The 24,119-nt window shown below is 35.9% G+C and overlaps 1 long non-coding RNA gene across 1 annotated transcript; it reads left to right on the forward strand.

Moving 5' to 3' along the window:
• The first annotated feature begins 8,336 nt into the window (after nt 1–8,336).
• On the forward strand, nt 8,337–22,385 carry LOC105421475 (uncharacterized). Its single transcript, XR_016055233.1, has 2 exons — nt 8,337–8,650; nt 21,763–22,385. It is a non-coding gene; the product is annotated as an uncharacterized LOC105421475 (long non-coding RNA).
• The last annotated feature ends 1,734 nt before the right edge of the window (nt 22,386–24,119 follow it).

Below are 24,119 nucleotides of genomic sequence, written 5' to 3' on the forward strand. Positions count from 1 at the left end.
GGATCTAAATTTCAGATGCGGATCTGAGTTTTGGATCCAAAATTCGAGTTTTGGATCCAAAATTCGAGTTTTGGATCCAAATTGGATAAATTCTCAGCCCTACTCTAATAGCAGCACTGAGGAATCTGGTACATAACATATATGTGTGAGGGTTATCAAGGAAATTCGTTTATAAAAAATATCATTTATGCATGATAAACCTTTACAAAATAATTAAGAAGTAAAAATATTCTAATTAACATTAGATATTTTATTTTTAAGTTTCAATTTCACTCAGATGCCTGCTAAAATATTATCTTCAAAAGTGCAATGAACACTTGTTTAGAATAGAGAACCACAAGTAAGTGTATTCAGGGTATTTGATCCATCCCAGAATAGCATGGATACTCTAGTCATTTGGTTGGGACTAGGGCTGGCGATGGGCAGGACCTTGGCTGAGCCACACACAAACCTAAGAGGCCTTGCCCCCATTAGGCTATCCTAGAGTAGGTCCGGCCCTGGCTTGGCCAAAATAAATAAATAAGGAAAATTTATCATATTATACGTAAGATTTGAATTATTTAATACTTTACTCTTGGGTTTATTTTTATGAATTTCAAAACCCATTTTCATGTGTCATTTGGTGCGTCTATTTGAAATTTGCCCATCATTCTTTTGAGCAAATTTCAAATGAAAAAAATATAAAATTTATCTTTGGGTGCGGTTTGTATAGAGCCAAGGCTCTAAACAATCAAAGTAAAGCACACCTTCAATGGTGTCGAGAAATGTGGTTTCAATACTCGAAATCTTTGTGATAGCCTTAAAATATATTTTCATCTTTATTTATAAATTTAAAACTTCAAAAATAGTGTAGATCGAGCAGATCTATGAAAACCTGAAAATCTTGAAAATTGACAGTCCAAAAATGCATTACAAGATGCACTATTTCCAACACTGGAAATCCATTTTTTTTCTCATGTTTATGCATCTTGATGTCAAGCTGATCAATTTGAGGATATTTGGATATCAAAACAATCTATTCTAGTGAAATTTTTGAGGTGGGCTCTAATTTGATTGTTTAGAGCAGTGGTTTAAAAAGTGGATCGGTGACCCGGATCTGGCATCTCAAAAACCCATCCGGATCGGCGAATATTGATATGTTCTTTTTCTGCATGAACTTCTATTTACCATTTAATTTACATCACACAAAAGGATAAACATAAAATTATCATGGATTAAGTATATCATCGTACATGAACTACAATAAAGCATACAATTTGTAACATACGATCTTAAAAAAAAAATGACAAACGATGTCGTTCTTCATCTTGGTCACGCTGGTGCCATTGATTAAATTCGTGTGATAATTCATTGACTCGATCTAAAAATGAATAATCCAAATTAGTGGGCACCTGACTATACTCAAATCTTTGAGTGTTAGTGTTTTGCTGTGGTCCTAATCCAAAATCCCCGAAGCTTGTCCATCCTTCATGCTCACGTACACTATCGTGTTCATCCCTACCCTCTTGTTGTTGGGTCCCGATATGTAAATAATTTGGTTGAGATTGGGTGGCATCAAAATCATCATCTCTCTCATTTTCCCTTAGAGCCCCTTCTCACTCTCCCTCATTAAGTGCAATATCACCAACATCTCCGACGAATTGTGGATATGTTGACGGGCTGCTTCCTCTTTCATATTGCTCATCACCTTCTTCAAGATCTTCCTCACTGATAGCCTCAAGGAACACTCTTTTGTGCAACACTGGCTCCTCTTCTTCTACTATCCATTGTTTTGCTGTGTCTGTGACAAATATTGTGTCCAAGTCTATCTGCCCATAATCTTTGAGCTTCATTCTTATTTGTCGCTATTGGAGGTTTAAGTTGTAATGAAAGTAAACTAGTTTACGAAGTTTCTCTGAAGCGAGTCGATTCCTTCTAGTAGTGTGCAACCATTGGAACGTACTCCAGTTTTGCTCACAGCCAGTAGCAGAACATGTCTAGAAGAGCACCTTGATTGCTATCCTCTTTAAGTGAGGTGCATCACTACCATATATCTCACACCATTCAACTGGATTAAAATGCAAAAAGCATTGTAAGGGCAAGAACAATTCATAAGATTAAATATATGAATGAACAAAATATTAGTTAGGGGATAATCTGGATCCATCTTAGTTTGAGAATTCCTGACAAGTCTAATTCCGAAGGATTCTATAGCATCTCTATACATAGCAAGCTAAAACAAAATATTTTGTTTAACAGCATTATTCCTCACAAATATAATAACTCAATCAAGTTCTTACCGAAATATTAAATAATACCTCTTGTATTCCTGTTATCTGGTTTCGATGGCTTTTCTCCAACCTGGCAATAATGTATCTGACCCCCTTCATAATATTGTGGGGATGTTCAAGTGTCAAATAGAAAATTTTGGGTTGAAGTAGTAACAGAAAATATATAGATAGAGAAATATCATTTAAAATTTCATAAAAAAATAATTTATAATGAAATATTCTAATGATGTAAATATATATTTACCTGCATAATGAATTGGACATCCAAATTTGGTATTTTGCCTTCTTTCTATAATCTCGATCGCTTTACTAGCAAAACTACACTTCTCCCCAATAGCTGATTTGGCCCTCTCAATACCTTCATAAAGGGTGCCCATGGTAGCTTTCTTGTCAGCATCCATCATTCTTAACACTGTGACCAAAGAGGAGTGGCCTCTACGATACTGGAACATCGAGACCAGAACCTCCTATTCGAGACTATGCTGTCAACTTTTAGCCCAGTACTGGACTTCGAGAGGCGGTCATTTAACCACTCTTCACTGGTAAACAAGCTCTTTATTGCACCTTCAGATTCTCGAATGGAGTCCACAGCCAAGCAATTTGTCACAAAGCGGGTTATTGTCGGCCTGATTAACTCTTTTTTCTTAAACTGTTCTCTGAACAGAAATAAAATTTTACAATGGTTATATATAAATCTTGATACCAACCTCGCTTCTTATAAATTCTCCTTCACAATTTTTATCTCACAGATCTGCTCTAACATAAGATCGATGTTGTGTGCAGCACACGGGGTCCATATTAGATGCTTCCTCTTATCCATCAACTTACTGCCCGAAAAACACATGCACGTGCATTATCCGTAATAAACTGGACTAGATGCTTATCTCCCACCTCCTCCATTATCTGATTATATAGTCGTACGTAGAAGTTTGCATCATTCTTCGTCCCTGATACGTCTTTGCTAGACAAAAAAGCTGTACCTTTTGAGGAATAGGCTAAGAAGTTTACAAACTCTTTTTTACTAACTTTATTCAACCAACAATCACTATTGAGAGTAATACCTATTATTGACCAACTCTGTTTATATTCTTCAATCTACTTTCTAACTTCCTCCACCTCTTTATCCAATATTGGCCCACTGAGCTCATATGTCGTCGGGAATTTTACTCTGGGCTCGGCTCTCTAGATTGTGTTGACCATAGGTGGAAAATATGGGCTATTGGCTGCATCAAAGGGGATCCCTTTATCGTAGAACCATTTTCCTATATATCTGCCCAACATATTTCTCGTACCTTTTACTATGCCTTTGAGGGTCATCTGTTCTGACTTAGGCTTTGAGAGAAATGGGTTTATACGACCATAACTTGTAATACTGGCACTTCTAGATAAGCTAGAAACAATTTCTTCAACGTTTGATTCCTCTTGATGCATATTGCCACCAACCCCTCCATATATATTTGAGCTGGGCCCGCCATACATGCTCGAGCTGGGCTCGCCATGCATGTCTGAGTTAGGCCCACCATGCATGCCCATGTCATAACCACTAGGCATTCTAAACCCGCGTTCCCTCTGGTATGTTTCATGTAAACTCATTCTTGTAGCCATCTCCAAGTCATTATTATATTGCTCTTCTGGATCATTCCCGCTTGATGGTGTATATAAACTAGCTACCTCCTCATCCATCCTCTACTTTGAAATTTTTTTACCTTTGGTAGCCTTGAGAAATGTTATCATATGCTTTCTTACATTATTAGGGATACTATTATACAAAAAAACATCTCCTTTAACCCCTGCCAAGTGTTGCTTGAACCTATGTACCCCATTACTTATCACTCTTTAGCAATAATTACAAATATGTTTGTCTTTTTGGTTGGGATCAAGTCTGACCCCATGTTGCCATGCAGAATCTTCCGCAGATCTTGCCATGGCTTAACTTTAAAATGTTAAATGTTAAAAATTAACCTAATAGTTGAACATGAAAAATAATCACCATGTGTAGTGATAATATGTAGGGGTAGTTCATGAAGTTATATTTGTTTTTAATGCAAAATACTTCTATTAACGAAAATATTTTAATTCCTACTTGGAAAAATAATTTATTTATGCAACATTATAAGTAAAAATAGCCTATATCAGCCACTACATATAAAGCAATAAATTTACATTGATATAGTATCAATAAAAAATATATTTACAATGGTATAGTAATTCACAATGCCAATACATAATGGACTAGTCACAAATCTTCATTTCGACAAACATAAATTAGTTCCTATTGAGAAAAAAAAATATTTATGCAACATTATAGATAAAAAAAAGTCTGTATAAGTCACACTTTGAATCAAGAAAAAAATTACATTAATATAGCCATCCATAATGCGAATACACGTATATTTGATACAAAAACCATTTACAATGATATAGTCATTCACAATGCCACAAATAAAATTTACAATGATATAGTCGGCGCAATCCGAACTCGATTGAAATGATCACAAATAGTCGTATATCTCAATTACAAATATGCAAGATAATATAATAAAAAATGCAAGCACCAAACATGGCTATATCTCGATTATCAAGAACATACATTTTTGCATTAAAAATTTAATAATAAAATTGAAAAATTGCAAGATAATATAATTATCATATATGCGACAATTTTTTACGAGGATATTCACTTTAATTCCTCATGACAATATAGTTTAACAACATGTATTTTTTGCATTAAAAATTTAAAAAATTAAAAATATTTTTTAATGCAAAACTGTATTAAAAATAAAATACACTTTAACAACATGTACTTGTTAATGTATTTTTTCGCATTAAGAACAAATTAAAAAATACAGTTTTGCATTAAAAATATAATAACATGTATTTTTTTTGCATAAATAATCTATCAACATGCATTTTTTTGAACTAGAAATTTAACAATAAAAATTAAAACTATTGTTTAATTCCTAATGATAATCAAAAACAATATTTCGGAAAATCACGATTTCTCAAAAAAATAGATCATGAATAAATAAAGAAAAAAACCCCGTTCTTCACATACCAACCTAACATCAGTCATTCCAATTAAAAAATCTGCCTCAAATCGAATAAACTAAATTAAATTGAATACATGTTTTGATAAACAACACTATAAGGAATCAAAGCCCTATACTATTAATACATTATTATCAAAATATTAAATAAAATCAATTGAATAGAGGCAAAAAAAAAAAAACGCAGTCCTTCACAGACATCAGTCATTCAATCTCAAATATCAAGCTCAAATTGAATAAATCAGATAAAATTGAATACATGTGATGATAAGCAACACTATAACAAATCAAAACCCTATAAATTCAACACAGTATTTGCAAAATATTTATTGAAATTGAGAGAATGGCGGAAAAAAAAAAAAAAAAAACTCAATCTATTTTTTTTTAACAGACATCAGTCTTCTTTTCTCAAAAATTCCACTCAAATTGAATAAATATAATCAAATTGAATAGATGTGATGATAAACAATACTACAACGAATCAAAACCCTATAAATTTAATACATGATTCTCAAAAATTTGATTGAATTTGATCGCATGGCGGAAAAAAAAAAAAAAACACAGTTCTTACTTGTTCTTAATGCACCTGTGCCTTCAAACTCAAAATTGATAATGTCTTCCTCCAAGATAATCACAAAGTATGAACAAAAAATTATGACCAACACTCTTACGATCACTCACCCTGAAATTTTATAGAAAATGATGCGTTCTTTCGTTTGAAATCAGTGAAATGATGGAAACCCTAAAACTCACTCTTCGATCCAAATTTGTTCGTAAAACACGGTGCTTTTTAATTCGTTTTATTGACTGAAATGGATGAGAAATTTGAATTAAAGCTTGCAAGATTCGTTCATAAGGTTGAAAAAGTTGAAAATCGATAATAAAATGACAAAAAAAATTTAAATCCCGTGAAGAACAATATACAGCCCGTGTTCTTGCGGGTGACTAGGTCTGACTCGTGATTCACTATTGAGAATCACCCGGTTCTCTCTGGACACGGGCGATTCTCGATTTATTCGTGGAACCGGCTCGGTATCAGGCGATTCTCGAGTCGAACCAGGCGAGTCCCGCTTGACTCGGCTCTGTATAAACTTTTCTTTATCTTAGTACAATGTGTTCATAATTAATCTTGACAATTGAATGTGAAAATAGGTGGTTGCATTTATTTCATTGACTAAGCTCAAATGTCAAAAAGAATTTTCTCGAATTTTGTGAAACACCTAAACTATCAGATTTCACATTGGATGGTCATAATTAATTGTGATCTTCTTGTACTAAAGGTAAATGGTCCCATTGTATACAATCACATTTCAATTGCCTCGGACGTATCACAATGTGATTTGAAATTTCTCAAAATACTATGGTAAAATGTTAAATAGTTCAAATATTAGGTTTATTTTAATAAATTTCCCTAAAAAGTAAAAGACAAAATAGAGAAAAAGAGGGTTGGTCCAAGGCAGGCCAAACCATGTAGGACTTGTTGTGGCCCTGGCTTAGGCAAGACCAGTCAAGCTTGCCCCTACTCTAGGGCTATGGTGGTTTGGCCCTACCTTGGGCCCTTGAGCTACATTTTGTAGCCCATGCCTAGTTTTTTAGAGATGGGCTAACTGGGCTAGACTGGCCCACCTTGCCCATTGCCACCCCTAGTTGGAGCCTCTTATGTGGTAAGATTACTAAAATACCCCTACTTGTTTAGGTTTCCAACCCGAACACCGTCAATCTGGATGCATTTAAAGATATTTTCTAAGGTAACCACGTGAAATAAGAATAATAAAGAAAGCTCTCTTGTATAATTAGGGAATTTTGATCGGTGTTAGATTCGCTTCGCTTCAATCGAAGAGATTGAAGCCTTCGGATTTTGGGCCTAGATCGAAGTGAAGTGAAGCCCGGTGCTACCGTTTTGGCCGCTTCGATCAGCTTTGGGTGGATTTGGCTAAAGCAAATAAATATTTATAACAAAGTAATTTTTCTTTATTTGTTTATCTTTAAACTCTTCCCAATGCCTATAGGTGAAAATGAACAGTGATTTCGCCTACTCTCATCACCATCCAAACTTCATCGCATGGTCACAATTGTCTGGTAGTGTTTCAATTTTCATTTTTTTTCTACAAGTCCAAATTAACTGAAATTTGGAGCGTGTGTACATCTTAGTGAGGCGCATCTAATAAAAATATGAAAAAGATAATTCGCAAAATATAAATTGACGAAAATACTTTCGAAAATTTATGAGAGTATTTTGGTCAATTTATATTTTACGAATTATGTTTTTTCATATTTTTATTAGGTGCGCGTCACTAAGATGTACACACGCTCCAAATTTCAGATCATTTTGATTAGTAAAAAAAATAAAAATTGAAACACTACTGGACAATTGTAACCGTGCGATGAAGTTTGGATGGTGATGAGAGGTAGGCGAAATCGCTGTTCATTTTCGCTTATACGCGTTTTGTAGTATCTTTCTTTTATTTATATTAAGTTTTTTTTTAAAAAATGAAGTCTTCCCTTGAATTTGCTGAAGTACCGAATTCTTTTGTTTTTCTCACCAAACTGAAGAATACTCCCTAACGAATATGACCGACCCCTTAATGATTTTGTAAAAAGGTGCGAACCAGTAATGGTATTTCCATTTGTTTTACTAAAACAATAAAAGTACATAAAACATTTATCAAAATAATGAACTATTTAATATTGGAAAAGTTTATATAGAGTCGAGGCTCTAAACAATCAAATTTGAGCCTATCTCAAAAATTTCACTAGAAGAGGTTGTTTTGATGTTCAAATATCTTCAAATTGATCATCTCAACATCAAGAAGCATGGACATGAGAAATAAATGGATTTCAAGTTTTGGAAATAGTATTTTGTAATGCATTTTTGGATAGTCAGTTTTCAAGATTTTCATAGATCTGTCGATCTACACTATTTTTGAAGCTTTAAATTTTATAAATAAATATAAAAAGATATTTTAAGGCTATGACAAACATTTCAAATATTAAAACCACATTTTTTGATACTATTTGAAGGTTTTCTAATTGATTGTTGAGAGCCTAGGCTCTATACAAACCGCACCCTTTAATATTTCCTATTTATTTTGAGTTCAAAATCAAAACCTACAAACGAACAAATGGAATGCGTGGAAGTAACTCATAAATCAAATATTCGATCTTTTAAGGACATTTCGATAGAAGTCCCGTAGTTTATTTCAACTGATCGTTGAATCCTCTCAGATAATAGCGGGCAACCCCTCTTTCCAGACGGTTTTTTAAGTGAAATTTCAAACTAATTCGCACCTTCTGGTTTTCTTTGAAGGCAGCTGCGATAATTGGGCTACAGAGGTAAGTTTTTTGCCCTTTGTTCTTCTCTTCGCAGTCATCCTGTGAAATGTTTAATATCTGGGTTTACTTGTTGATTTTTTGTGGTTGGCTTTCCAAATTAGGTTTTGTTTTGACGTATTTCGAAAAGACAATTACATTCAGTGCTGCATCTCAGTACCCGTGTTTGGTGCGTGCATGACGATGCTATTCATTGATCGTCTTTTTACTCCAGAAAGCATTATCCATGGCGTTGGTTGAGGCTGGGGATGTTTGTTCACCTAATTGATAACTTCTTTTTGCATAATCAATGAGTCTGTGAATCGTTATTGGTGTTTTAGTAGGCTTGTTGGGGAAAACTTAATGTTTTTATTTGAATGCTTATCTCATGATATTACCATTTCTTTGTCGACCTAATATTTTGACACCTTCGTTTATTGGTGAAGTTCTTTCTCTTCTTCTGCTTCTCATTTTCTGTTTCTATTTTGTAATATTTGATGGGTGTGCTTTTGTTAATCTGAAATTCATACAGATATCTCTATTGAGAAATTTATGTTTCTTTGCCTGTTCTTGTTTCTATATTGATGGTTATTCATTTATCAGTAGAGTTTGAGGAACCTACAACAGCTTGCCTGGTATTTATTGTTCAAGTATCATTTCAACAATTCCACTTTCAAACAATGCCTTGCCTGGCCAAGTGGCTTTCATGGCAATATGTAATTGTCAAATCTGCTTTTGATCATCCATTTGCTGACTTACAAGATATATATGTGCGAATAGATGTGCATTGCACAAAATCCAATCACACATTTGTCTACATGTTGATATATTTCATACATACTTTTATTCATTGCATATATTTATTTGTATAAATGAATGTATTAAACCATGTATACATAATATATATGAGAAATAAGTTAAGCAAAGGGGAAAAAATAAGGGAAGGGAAACAAAACTAGGTGAAATAGACACTTGGAAACGACAAATAACAAGAAGTTGCTTCAAACACCCTAAAAAGATATGAAATCAGTTTTTTAGTTAGCTTTATTGAGTCATTTGTGAAAGCAGATATGCCCCTAGCTACCAACAACTCAATTGTCCAGAATCATTCTTTCTTTGGATGTTAGCAAATTTCATTTTCTCAAGTATGTACAAAATTATATGGTATGTACTGCATTGCTACTGTACAAATTAAATCCTGTTAGAAATTCTATCAAAATTTGGGCGAATGCTATGCAAACACATGATGCCAATATTTCAAATTTTCGAGGACCACTTTTTGCGCAAGCGAGTTAGCTGATTTGTTAGACCAAGCGAGTTAGTTCCTAGGTGGCCTCCTAAGCGGGTAAGGGGGCTTTGGGCACATTGCCCAGGCCTAGGCGGCCCCCTTGGGCGAGGGGTCCCTGAGCGCCTGCTGCCTAGCCAATACTACAAATAATTTTAATTGTAAGGGGGGTTTAGGTTCTTAAGCAACCTAAACCTCATTTGAACCAGAGAGATAAAACTACAAAAAATTGAAAATTTGTGATTCCATAAGATGGAAGGATTTCTCAAAGTTCCAAGAAATCTACCCAAACAGCTCCCTTTGAGTCTGGATTTACTTTTGGAGATTTTTTAAGCCTATTAGAGAGTTTTTAAGAAGATTTTGAGATTTGGAAACATCTCAAAGGTGGAAGTTTGAAGATCAAGCAATCAAGTTTAGTGAAAAAATTTTGTTTTTCAGATTGCTTAGAATATTTTGAGATGTCTTCTTCGGGTTCTAATGAAGTGGTGAGAAATACAACTATAGCTTGAATCCTTTATATAAAAATTGCATAAGATGCAATTATTTTGAGAAAGATACAAATGACGGTATAAATCGCTTCAAGAAACATCTTGTCGATATTAGGGGGATGTTGCTCCTTGTAAAAAGGTTTTTGATGTGATTAAGGAGGAGATAAAAATTCATATAAATCTAGTAAAAAAGAAAAAAAAGGAAAACTCGGCACACATAGCAAAGCTAAGGTTTGGGGTTCATGTTTATGATGATGATGAGAGTGATGAGGAGGGGTGTGATGAGGTTGAGAAGCTTGCTATGTCCCAGTCTAGGAAAGGAAAGGGAGTTGTAATTGGATCTGGGGGTAGGGGGCATAAGAGACCTCAGGTTAGGGATCCTATGAATTCTTTTTTGCTCTAGCCTAACTCTGAAGTTGCTGGTGAGAAAATCAAGAAGCAAACAACCATTGAAAACAAAATCAAGAAGGAAGGAAGGAAGAGAGAGAGAGAGAGAGAGAGAGAGAGAGAGAGAGAGAGAGAGAGAGAGAGAGAGAGCTCCTCATTATATTGTTCGGTGGTTTATGAGGAGGTTATCCCTTTCATTGCTGCTTGCTTAAGCAATTTCTTCTACACCTTGGTAGAGGCAATTGGCTAAATTGGTCCTGGGTTGAAGCCCCCAACCCCATATAAGCTTTTATAGCCTCTTTTGAAAACTAGGTGAATGTCATGAGGGAGATTGTGGAGTTGCAAAGGATGCATGGGTTTAGTATATGCTATCTACTATGACTGATCGTTGGAGTGACAGGAAAAGAAGAAGTCAGATGAATTTGGTTTGAATTATCTTTTAGGGACTTTTTTTGATGTTTATTGATGCCGTTGATGATAGCCATGATGCCCATTATATATTTAAAGTGTTCGAAAAGGGCATCAAGGAGGTTGGGAAGCAGTATGTTATATAGGTTGTCACAGATAATGCTACCCCTAATGCTGCAATTGCTAATTGGCTGCGCATAGCCTACTGTCATATCTTTTGGACACCATGCACAACACATTGTGTAGAACTCATGCTTGAGCTATTTGCAGTTTGAGTGAGATTGCAAGTGTAATTAAGAAGGCTAGGTCGGATACAGCTTTCATTTATAGCTACACCCTCACCCTCAACATGTTGCACAGATTTACAAAGAAGGAGATAGTGAGGCCGGCGGTCATGAGATTTGCTAGTTGGTACCTATGTCTAAATAGCATACATTCGAGGAGAGTCCAATTGAGGCAGATGTTCACCTTTGTGATTGGAGAGCATGCAAGTGGGTCAGGGATCAGAAAGGTAAAAAGGTGAGAGATATTGTCCTATCTAAGACTTTTTGACGAGGGGTGAAGGGCACTCTTAAGGTATTTTTGCCTCTTGTTAAAGTCCTTTGTATGGTTGATAATAACAAGCCCTTCATGGGCTTCATATATGAGGCAATGGAAAGTTACAGGAGAGAGATAACCATAATTTGGATAACGATGTGAGCCACTGTGAGCTAGTTTGGAAGATTATTGATGGGAAGTGGGACAGGCAGCTAGATCAACCATTGCATGCAGCTGTTTATTATTTGAACCCAACTTTTTATTAAGTTGATAGGGATATATAGACAAACGACACAGTTATGATTGGATTTAATAAGTGTCTAGATGTGCTAGTCCCTAATCAGGATATCCAAGACATTAAATGCGCTGATGATGAACTATAAGTTACAAGTGCGCATTGGAGTCTTTTGGGAGTGCAATAAAGATAAGAAAAAGGCACAAAATTGATCCAAGTAGTGATATACTTAACCTAGTCTTCAAGTTCAAGTTTCATATTTGTTGTTTGTTTATTTGTTTTTTATATTTCATATATAATCAGAACTCTGAGGGCATAGCCCTTGATAGAGCAGAATAGGGATCCAGGATTTGTGTAATCGACCCCAAATAGTTGGGAAAAGGCTTTGATGATGATGATGATGATAATGACATAGTCATAATTCATAGACAATTTGCAGCCATTTGGTGGAGCAAGTGTGGGTGTAGTTCTCCAAAACTTACAAAAGTTGGCTATTCGGATCTTGAGCATATTAGTCACCATTTCGTCCAGCTGTGAGTGGAATTAGAGTACTTTTGAGGTGGTAATTTATTATGCTAGTCTATAGTTTACTAATTTGTATGAGTAATTATTGATTACTATGTCAATTGTAAGTGCTAATACAGAATTTAGGGTGATGTCTTCTGCATCTAGTGAAGTTTTGTAGTTGTGCATGCTATTAATTCACTTGGTAATACACATCCCTGCACCATTCCTCCATGGAGATAATATTGGTGCTGGCAAGATTGCTTACAGTCTAATGACAAGACTCACTTATTGAGGCTAACTGTTACTCCAACAAAGAGAGGCAGGATGATATGATTAGATATTGCTAGTTAGTTAACAGAAAACAAGATGATAGCCTAGAGTTGCTCGTCATAGTGGAAGTGGATGCTCCAGTTTCAGAAGGGGTGGGAGGTTTGGTGTATATATACATGTATCAGTCTGTGTAGTGATCATATTCCTATATGCATATACATATTTGTACAATGGTTTTTGTCTTCTGTTTCCTTGATTTATTATGCAGATGATAAATTCCTATACATTTCTTGAATCATTAATGAGAATCACTCCTAGTCTCCCCTATTTGAGCTTTCGTATTTTAATGCTCTGGCGTGTATTGTTGTCGTTCTCATAGGATTGATCTTTTTCCAAATCTCATATATATGGCGCTTGCTTGGTGTTGACGTTTACCACTTTGGATAGTTTTTCACCACTGGGCATTGTTCGTCGTATTGTTGGATATATATAGATCTGCATGACCTTGTGGAATTGTTGTTTCTTTTGTGATCCTTAGATAAATAAGAGTATGCTAATGTAAGGCAATCCAGAAGTGGCTTTTGCATATTTCTTTAAGATAACTTGTTCTTTGCATGGCGAGAAGCAGCTAGTGTAGTCGTCAATTATACTATATGCCTTGTTCTTATACTGCTATGAACTAAATAAGTAAACTCTATGGCAGAGGCCAAAAATGTGTGTTCTTTTGTTTTAGGTTGCATTACTTTCCATTATTTTGAAGCTAAAACTGTTCTTACCTTTACATGCATGATTAATTTGCATGTGGGAGGATTGCTATCTTTTTCAATTATCAAGTTAAAAGATTTGTAATGTGTTAACTTTTGTGAAAAAACTAGCTATGTTGGGTATAATTAGCATAATTAACCATTTGAAGGATTCGAAGATTTCGAATTAAATGTACTTAAAGAGGCAAGAAAGAATGGTTCAACATATGTTTGGAAGGCATAAAAGGTGCAAAGCAATGTAGATATCCATTGATTCAAGAGTTGGGGGTGGGTTTGGGAGGTCATTTTAGGAAGAAGTTTAGAGGACGAATGGTGTGGAAGGGGATCAAAAAGTTAAATCCCCTTCTTTTGATTCTAGAGTGCACACAACTCAACAAACAAAGCAGAAGCATGGTTTTAATCATGCCAAAGGATCTTTTCCTCTTTCATAAAAGTTAAAGTCCAAGAAACATAAATCTGCTCTAATTGTGATGTTCAAGTCCTTTTAAGAAACATTCTAAACAAATAAAATAGAAAAATAAATAAATATCCAAAGATGGTGTTTGCCCTTTCCATGTTTTCTTTTTCTTCCACTATTAGGACTTCAAAACCCTCTTTCTCTTAAACTCACGTATTTACCTCTCCATCAACTCCCTACTTTCTAGGACTCCTTGACATGATCTCCTCTTTCCTAGTCTTATGGAAAATCCTCCCACTAGATCCAATAGAATCACACGTCAATGTGATCTTTTGAGGACTTACTTAATACTCTTAGAAATAGGAAAGCAGGACACTCTACTAAAAAAACTAGGACCCTTCAGCATGCCCATAACATAAAATAATAGCCCTTCTGGGTGTCCTATTTTGGTGCCTTGGCTAAATGTCAGCACGCTCCCTCTACAAATTTCCATTCTCACATCTTTTGAACATCAAAGTAAGCGACATTAATCACTAGATCCCACACAACAGGATATTGCTGGAGCTACATTTCAAAGATACCACACCTTATAAACAGGCTTCAATAAAAGGCTAAAACATCCACATTTATCACATCCATCCATGCGTCATGATTAGGCTTTTCTAAAGTAGACAAGCAACCACAACTCTCCAAGTTAATACCACCATCCATTTTTTTCACCATCAAACATATCCCTAACGTGCCTCCTTTTTTAAAATGCGGGATGCGGCCCTGATGCGGTGGGGGGCTGATGCGGCGATGCGGCCCGGATGCGGGTGCATCGCGATGATGCGGTCAATAAATGTAAAAAAATTCTAAAAAATCTAAAAAAATAAGTTAATGCATAGAAAAAAATATGAAGGTGATATATGTGATAGTAGGTATTTTAGTTTAATGATTAACTTCAAAACTATTAGCTATTGGAGATTCTATATCCAGTTATCCACTCTCCCCTGATAGAAACTAGAAACTTGAAACCAGCTTCATAAAGCATTCAACAATCAACAACCATAAGCACAAATTTGCACTATAAGCACAAATTTGCACCATAAGCACAACTATCAACAACCATGAGGACAACCATAAGCACAAATAGTGATATTACAAAATACAAACCAAAAGTCAAGCTCAAGAAGAGTTTATAGTTAATAACTTAATACAATCATCCATTTTGAGAGTCAATTTTGAAATTTGAACTTCATTTTTTCAAATATCAATCAGACAAGTCATCTTGAGAGTCGTCATGCGCTTCATTAATATCATCCTCGACGGCCTTCATGTATTCTTCTCATCTGTCTCCTCTGAGTCAGCTTCCTCCTCCTCGACCTCTGAAGCTAATATGCGACTGCGACTAGACCCAACAACTCCTCTACTCCTTTGTGCTCTAGTGTTAGGTCGATCTTCTTCATTTGCCCCTGTTGCTAGCTCGACATTAAGCTATGTAAGATCCTCACCCTCAAACACACGCTTTTGTCTTGGATCCATGGTCCACTCACTTATGGAATCACCATCAGCTTCATATAATTGAATAGGGTTGAGCTTCGTGCGATATTCATACCTCTCTCTAAGCCGCTCGTTATACCGCACATAAACCAAATGATTCAACTTTTTCTGCTCCAACCTATTTTTGTTTTTTTGTAGGGAGTTGTGGTAGAAATTTGAAATCAGATAAATTAGATTTAGATTAGAAAATTAAAATTCAAGAAATAAGGATTAAGGAATAAGGAGTAATGGACTTACATGCTCAAATGCACTCCAATTGCGCTCACAACCAGATGAGCTACATGTGAGATTCAACACTCGAATAGCGAGACGTTGTAGATTTGGTGTCTTGTTTCCATATAATACGCACCATGTAGCTGTATAATATTTTATAATTTAGAATATAGTTAAAAATTAAGGGTATAAAATAAACAATGGAACTATACATAAAGTAAGAGACAAGTAAGATTATTTTTGGGCTTTTGGACTTTACCTGGATCTGTAGTGTCCCTCTTTTGAGTGACAATATCTATCCCAAAGTTTCCCAAGGCTAACTTGAACTTAATCAATTCATGGCTTTGGATCTCATCCTGGATATCTTTGTCTGGCACCAACCTCTCCAACACGTCTAAGAACCCACCATTTATTACACGATCTGATTCAATGGATGGGTGCTTGTAGTGAATAGATGGGTTTAGAAAATAACCGGCTGAATGGAGGTGCCTATGAAGCTGTGTATCGCTTCTCCTATCAATAATTTCAAGTATAGCTTTGCGCATATTTTCATCATCCTTTAAAACGTCTTTTATTTCAATTCTTGCCCTCATTGCCTCATGTATGTAGCTCATGGCGAGCTTCGCATTACCATCAACCAATCGGAGCACTCTCACTAAAGGGCGAGCCACCTCCAATGCAAGAATTGTTTGACTCCAAAAAGATGTATTCAGAATCCTTTCTCCCATCCTTATGCTTTGACCATTTACTTTGACTCTTTTGCTCTGAAGCAAACATGGTCCTCAAGGCACTTATTTGCTTGGCTAGGCTTCGCAAAGTGAGAAATGATGTGGCAAATCTAGTGATACCCGGTCTCGCTAATTCTCTCTTCTTTGTAAAAGACTTCATCTTGTTTAGGACTATGATGTGATTGTACATAAATCCAACAACAAACATAGCTCTTGAAATCACCCCACTAAATAAAGATGTTGTACCCATTTCCTTAAGCATAATATTAACACAGTGAGCTGCGCAAGGAGTCCAAAACATATGCTTCCTTTTCAAAGTCAAGAAATGCCTAGCTGCAGCATAGTTGGCACCATTGTCAGTGATAATTTGTACCATATTTTACGCCCCAACAAAATCGACAATCTCATCCATCAAGCCACATAAGTATGTACCATCATGTGACTTGTCTGATGCATCAATAGACTTAACAAAAAAAGTACCTGTTGGGCAGTTAACCAAAAAATTAATGAATGCCCTTGATTTCCCATCGGACCAACCGTCACACATAATAGTGGCCCCATATTTCTCCCACCCTTCTCTCTGAGAAATCAAAATTTTATTCACATCAGATACAACATCCTTCAACAAGGGCTCCTTAACCTCATGTAGTGAAGGCGGAATAAGTCCTGGGCTATATTGCCCAATTGCCTAGACCATACATGCAAAACTATCCAGAGTTATAGTATTAAAAGGAATGCCGGCTATGTAAATCACACTTTGCAATCCACTTACATACTGACTTCCTTTGTTCTTTCTTATATTTATTTTCAATTGTGGTTTGTTTTGTTTTTTTCTTTCTCTCCTGAACCACAATTTCGGGGCTAGGGGTGAAAAAAGAATGCATTGGCCCCTTAGAGAGAGGTGTTCTTCTCTCAGCACTACCACCAATATTTATAAACCTCTTTCTTGAGGTTGGAGTATGAGTACTCCTTTGCCTCATAGCAAGTTCCGACATATCATCATCATCAAATAATTGCATATCATCAAGTAATTCATTCTTTTTTTTTCTCTTTATCTTTTTTCAATCTATCCAAATATTCTCTAATCTCCTTTTTTATGTCATCTGTAGCTTGTGGGCATGCTCTTACATTCCCAGAAATTCCAGCTAAATGCTCTTTTTGTCGAAAAATACCTCCCATATAAGTATTTCCACAGAACAAGCAAATCAACAATTTCTATCGTTCGGATTTTTTAGTTTAGCATATTTCCAAGCCGGATCTTTGTTACTAGAAAATTGGGAAGAAGACATTGCCCCAAAAATAAGTATAACAGTATTATTGTACAAGAAGGAATAAAAAGTCATCGACTCTGTGAAGTAGTGCTCGATTTCTTCACGACGTCTGAAACCCCCAATTTCTTATGACAAATTCACCATAATATCCCCAGATCAACAATCAAAGGCATCAAATGAACATCCAAGTATCAAACAACCGCCAAATCGAAGATTTGGATGAAAAAAAAATTTCCGCCAAAATTTTTTTTCCCCTCGATTTGCTGCAAAAAAAACCACAAAAGTGGCTGGAAAGCTTCGTTTAGGGGGTATAATAACCCCCAAACAGTTTCCCTAAACTTTGGAAATTCAAAAAAGACCATTTTGCCCCTTCCCGAGGGGCAAAATCGATAATTTTTTTTGTAGAAAACAGATGCGACGCGATGCGGCCATCATGCAGGATGAGGCCATGATGCGGCCTGATGCGACGCATATGCGGCTGCATCTATCAAAAGCGCATATGCGCCAGTTTGCGATGCAGATGCGAGCGCATCCCGCATGATGCGGCCGCATATCCGGCCATGCGGTCGCATTTTAAAAGACTGCTTGTAAGCCACCGAAATCTTGGAAATCACTTTGTCAATTGATAAGCATTGACAAAACCAAGAATGTGTACCAGCCTCGGACTGTGTCGCATAGCGTTTGTTGGGCTGATTTGAGGAAGCAATCTGTGATCAATAGGAATAGCTCGGTGGAGTACCATTTGCCCAACATCCATCATGTTCAGAATTAAAATCTATCTAAAACAAACAAGTCATCTGGACCATTAAAGTCAATACCATATCATAAAATTATTTTAGCAAATATATTTTTTCTATCGAGGCCATTTATAGATAGGGGAATGACACGCAAATGGCCAATGCGTTTCAACCCCCCTAGAGCCAACCTTGGCATGATATCTTTATATTTATATGGCATTGATTATCTTTTTAAAGAACATTAACATAATAAGGTCTTGGGAGGACCATGGAATCAAGTGCATGTTTTAAAACATTGTGAAAGCCTTTGCTTTGAGCAATTTGTTGGTTCATGACCTTTGGTCCATCAAGGGTTGTCAACACTAGATTAGCAAAGTACACTTTTGATTAAGACTTGTTTTATTTAGGGGACAACCTATGACACATTGTGTCATACAACATCATCAATGGAGTTAATAGTAACTTATAGAACAAGTTAACTTATAGCATGTTGGTTAAGGAACCAAATTTATAGGTTCACGCCCCACTTTAAGCACCTTAATGTTTTATGATGTTGTTAAATTAAAAATGAATGGTGATGGAATATGATAGGTTTGATGAGTAGCATTTTATGGGCATTTGGTGATTAAGGGTGATTAATCAATCCTCACTATCCAATGATGGCAAAGCATGGTGATGGAATAGGCTATGTTGTGATGGCCTCTCTCAGCCCTTGGATTGTCTACTTTGAAGGCTAGGATTCAATCACTCTCTCTCTCTCTCCACCCTTGATCAGTTCCATAAAAAGGTGAGCTTGAAGGCTAGATGTATGTATGTGTGTGCTAACATCTATTTCTACTTGAGAAGGTTCGAACATTCCATTCCTACATCCATTAAACTCAAATTGGTTTTGAGACCCACGAAATTTTATTTTTCTTTCAAATTAGTTGGTTGATGAGGAACATAGAAGAACAAGAGTTTGTGGTGTGGTGAGAATTTTCTGTTCTCAAATCCAAGATGCATATGGTAAGTATTTAGGAACTGCTGATAACATTTGTTTAGTGTGTTTTTCTGGTATAGAAAAGCTATGAGGAATAATCTATGTTGAGTTCTTTCAAAGATCTTCCCTTTCACAAAGTCTATTGAGTTCAAGGACTTGTTTAAAATATGTGTTCTTTTGCATACAATCACATTATTTTCTTGCAACTGTTAATAGATAACAATTGCCTGATCAAAATTCCACGCCTGCGAGTTGAACTGTTACTTGAGCATATCCTTCGGTGTCGGTTCCATGAACTGCCCTCTTTTCAGCCCTTTTATTACGGATAGATTTCAGTTTAAAAGTGTTGCTTTCACACTTATGCCACAGTTGAACATTGGTTTCATAAAAATTACTCTTCGATTTAACATGTTGCTGAAAAGTTTGTAGAAGCTTGCTTAGAATGAGCAACTCGGACTGCTTTTGATCATTATTTAAGTTGTGGCGTTGAACCTCAGTTCATCGCTAAATAATAGCTTTGCGACTTAGTTCAAACTCCTACCTTGTCAACGGCTCATTTCGGCACACCTACTGATATAGTTTTTGATATGTTTTATGCAAGCGACAATGGCTCAGCGTGTGTCTTTTTGAGTAGCTCAGTTTGGCTATATCTTTCTTGAGAGGATGGATACTTCATTTCAGTTTTAATATCCTCATTGTATGGGTCACACCTAAGAACAGCTTTTGATTGCCTTGTGTGAGATGTATAAGTTGAAACCTGTGGGAATGTGATGGGAACTTTGATGTCTCTTGTATTTTGAGAAATATTTGCCCATAATAAATGGAGAGAGACCTAAATCAAATGTGAAGCTATTGAAACAATAATTGTTTCATTATTGACTTATCTTGGATGATAGCTTCACACAAGTACACCATTCATTGTGATCATGTGATGAAGTGATTTTGGAAATTGAGTAATATCCAATAGCATTTTCCTCTTCCAAGTCATGCACTTTCCTTTTCCTTTACCTTTCGCTGTTCAGGACTTCAAAATCCTATTTATCTTAGACTCAAGTAGTCATCTCTTTGCTGAATTCCTTGCTTTCTAGGAAAATGTATCTCCTTTACTTTCTCTCTCTTCTCTCCTATTTTTTTCCCCATAGTTCCTAATATATAGGATTCTGTTCTCTTCAAAAAAGAAAAAAAAAGTCACATACTCCCTCTTCCTCTTTCCTCATCTTTTGAAATTTCCTCCCACTAGATCCATAAAAATAGGTCCTCTAGGTGACATTTTGAGGACTTCCTAAATACTCTAGAAAACAGGAATGTGGCAAGCTCCTACTACAGTAACTAGAACCCTTGAGCATGCCCATAACAGAAAATAAAAGTCCCATCTCGACCTTCCATTCTTCAATTCCCAAATTTAACCCTAATAAAAAATAATAGACAAATAAAAAATTTGGATCGACCATCGGTTGATTTGCATCTACGAAATAGATGGTGATACTGTTTATTTAACCTTTACTCAGTGAAACATCACCACACTAGTAATTTTACCTTTTCATGTTGGTACTTAAGTAAATCCCCATTTATCACGACAAATGGTAGTTTCTTTTATTTCTTTTTATTATACTAAGCATTTGACCTGGACACCTGCCTCATTAGGAATTATTATACAGAAAAGGAAAATATATAAAAATTGGTTTATCAAGATTGGTGCATTGGAAAAGTTTCATTTGAATTTTAATTTGTATAGAGAAGGAAAAATGTATCAAGATTAGCAGAAAACTAGAAAGCACTCTTCATTTAACCCTTGGACCGGCCTGGTCATTAATGGTGGTGCTGCTTATAAGGAGGCACTGAACAATTTCCTTGTGGACTTCTGAGAGTCATGATCGATTCTGTTGCGTGGGGACTAAATTTCCACTATAAAGGGGGAGACAGCTAAGAAGTTGGTCACCTGGGCCCACTCTGCTTTATGAATATTGTATTCTGATCTGGGTAATGTTTGTTGTCCCTGTTTTGGCAATCTCAGGGGATAAACCCAAGAACCTAAAGTTTGTGACCTTGTGCTCCATACCACTTATTTTGGGGCTCAATGACTAGTAGTAACAACTACTTTGGACTGACCAGGTTTAGCATAGCATGAAAATGCTATAAACAAGATTGGGATATATATATCCATGTTACATTGCTGTTCTTAGTACTTAACTGCATTGTCATGCAGTGCATTTTAGCTCGTACATGTTCTAAAACCTGCAAAGTTATTGCATGATTTGAACCCTAAGCTCTTTCTTTTTTAATTATTAAACCTGCGACATGTTTGTCTATGATAAGCTGCAGCTTCAAATTTAAAAGTCTAGTGCTGTCGTTATTTATTTACTTTTGTTTTTTTTGTTATTGCTATAGATTCTTCCTCCAAGTGAACTGGTTTGGATCTCATTCGAGTCACTTCTAGTGCGATGGAGGTAAAACCGACGGTTGCTTTGAGAGCTGCAATGGTGGGGGCTTTGGCCGCCTTTGCAAAGGTGGCAGGTGCACTCAAGGCTGCAGGTGGAGTTAAGGTGGGTGCTGCCACTGCTGCAGTGACAGCAGCTGCCACTGCAGCGATCTCGGGAACTAAAGGCAACCCTCCAGATGCTCAAAAAGCAGATTCTAGGTGAAAGAGCCTAACACCCCCACTGGCCAACCCAAAGGTCAGCAGTGTTCCAAATCTTTCTAGCACAAATAAATGATGTTATGGGATAAAATTACCTGACCTCTCTCAGTGTCTTTTGTCAGATTGGTTTGGCTTTCTTTTTTTTCCCGCATATTTAGGATTTAGTCATGAGTCATAATGATATCCTGAGGAGGTATCTAATGGGGTTGTTTAGGCATTTACGTGGGTTATTTTTGTTGTTCATGTAAAATGTCAACCAGAAATTGTGAGACCTTATTAATTAAGGACATAATCAGGAGTTTCCGATTTATAAACTTTTGGGAGCTTGTGCAGAAAATATTTACCATTTCTAAATGTCAATTTGTTGATACTATTTGCTTTTCTCAATACTCATGCAATATATTTATGCTTTTCTATTTTGTCATTCTGGATTTCTGGTGAACTGCATATGTTTATTGTTGTAATTAGTTCATTAAATTGTATTAGGTCATGGTTTAGGAGCAACGAATTATGATGGGTCTAAACTTTAACGGTGTGGTTTGTATAAGGTTGCAACCTTAAACAATCAAAATAATGTGCACCACCAAACTTTATTATGAGATGTAAATTTGGTGTAAAAAATTTTTAGCACAAATTATAATATTTTAGACTCCGAAAATGATTCAAATCAAGTAGATCTATAAACACACGAAAATCTTGAAAATGGATGATTCAGATAATATGTTGTAAGAAATATGGTTTTCCAACTTCAAACCAACTTCAAAACAGCCTTTTACGCCTGGTTTTTTTAGATTTACCTTAATTCTACATTTTAAGGATGCAACCTTGTATAAACATTTTCCAAACTTTAAAATGTTTGCAAACACCATGGTTTAGATTAATCCCAACGGTAGTTGCTTTGTAGTTGCGAGATAATTGTGATTTATGCAGCGATTCTTACGTGGGGATGAGTAGCCAAAAGGTTTATTAGTCCTGCGGGAGTATATTATCTATTTACTCCCTTGGGCACAACACATGCCACGGGCATTTTCTAGATCTCAAACAACTCATAAACTAATTTTAGTTTAAGAAAAATTGAAATAAACTCTCTACATATAAAAAAAATAGGACTTTTTGAAAAAACAACCTTATAGTATGTATTGTTCAATATATCGAACTTCTCATGTTATTGTTTTGAGTTTGGCCCTCTGACGTCCTCTAGGGTTTCTTTGGCTATGAAAATTTTGCCCTCATCTCCTCAAAATGGATGAATTTTTGTTTCCCTTCTCTTTCTTTTTTCTTCCATCCTCTCTTATACCCTCACCTTCTCCGCCTCTTTCCCATATCAGGTTCTATCTCGTTCCCCTTTCTCTCCTTGTCTTTTTTCTTCCATCCTCTCTCTCTCTCTATGCCCTCTCACCTTCTCCAGCCTCTTTGCTATCTCCGGTTTTTCGCAAAACTCTTCTTTCATTTGCAGCAAGAGATAAAGAGAGAAAAAGCTAAGAAAGGGCAAAGTCGATAAGAAAAGCAATTATAGAAATAAAAAAAAGCTTGCTGTTTTCAGTTGTTTGAGCTTTCTATAGAGAGAGAATTGGGATCAATTTTGATTTCCTATGTTTTTTAGACTTATTGAAGTGTTGGTTGTGGTGGGAAATGCCTTGCTTGTCGATAGATCTTGGATTGCGGTGCTACTCTAGTTTTTTGTCTATAGAATCTAGTTGATTGTAGATTGATGTGTGATTTTGTTGTAGTAGAGAGAGAAATTTGACGACTTGTTTAATTTGACTATTGAAGAGAAGCGTTGTTGCAGGGAAGGTTGGAGAAAAATTTAGAACCTTTTAAATCGATGATCGAAGAGAAGAGTACTAGGGAATCTAGGGCTCATTTATTCCTACGTTGTCTTTTTATTTTGATAATATGTAGTTGGAGCTTTCAACATTTGGATATTTCTTTAGCGATGCCACCCAATGTTTTGGATATGATCTAGTTTGGAAAATTCTTAGGGGTGCTATTCTGTGGGAGGTTTGGTAGAGAGAAACCATCGTACTTTTGAAGGCAAAGTCTTGCCGGTGGAAAGGATTTTGAATGATATTTGAATGTTATTAAGCATGGCTGTAATTTATTTAAG

Source organism: Amborella trichopoda, chromosome 5, assembly GCF_054954075.1.
Source record: "Amborella trichopoda isolate Santa Cruz 75 chromosome 5, AtrichopodaSantaCruz75HAP2 v2.0, whole genome shotgun sequence".
Lineage (NCBI taxonomy): Eukaryota > Viridiplantae > Streptophyta > Magnoliopsida > Amborellales > Amborellaceae > Amborella > Amborella trichopoda.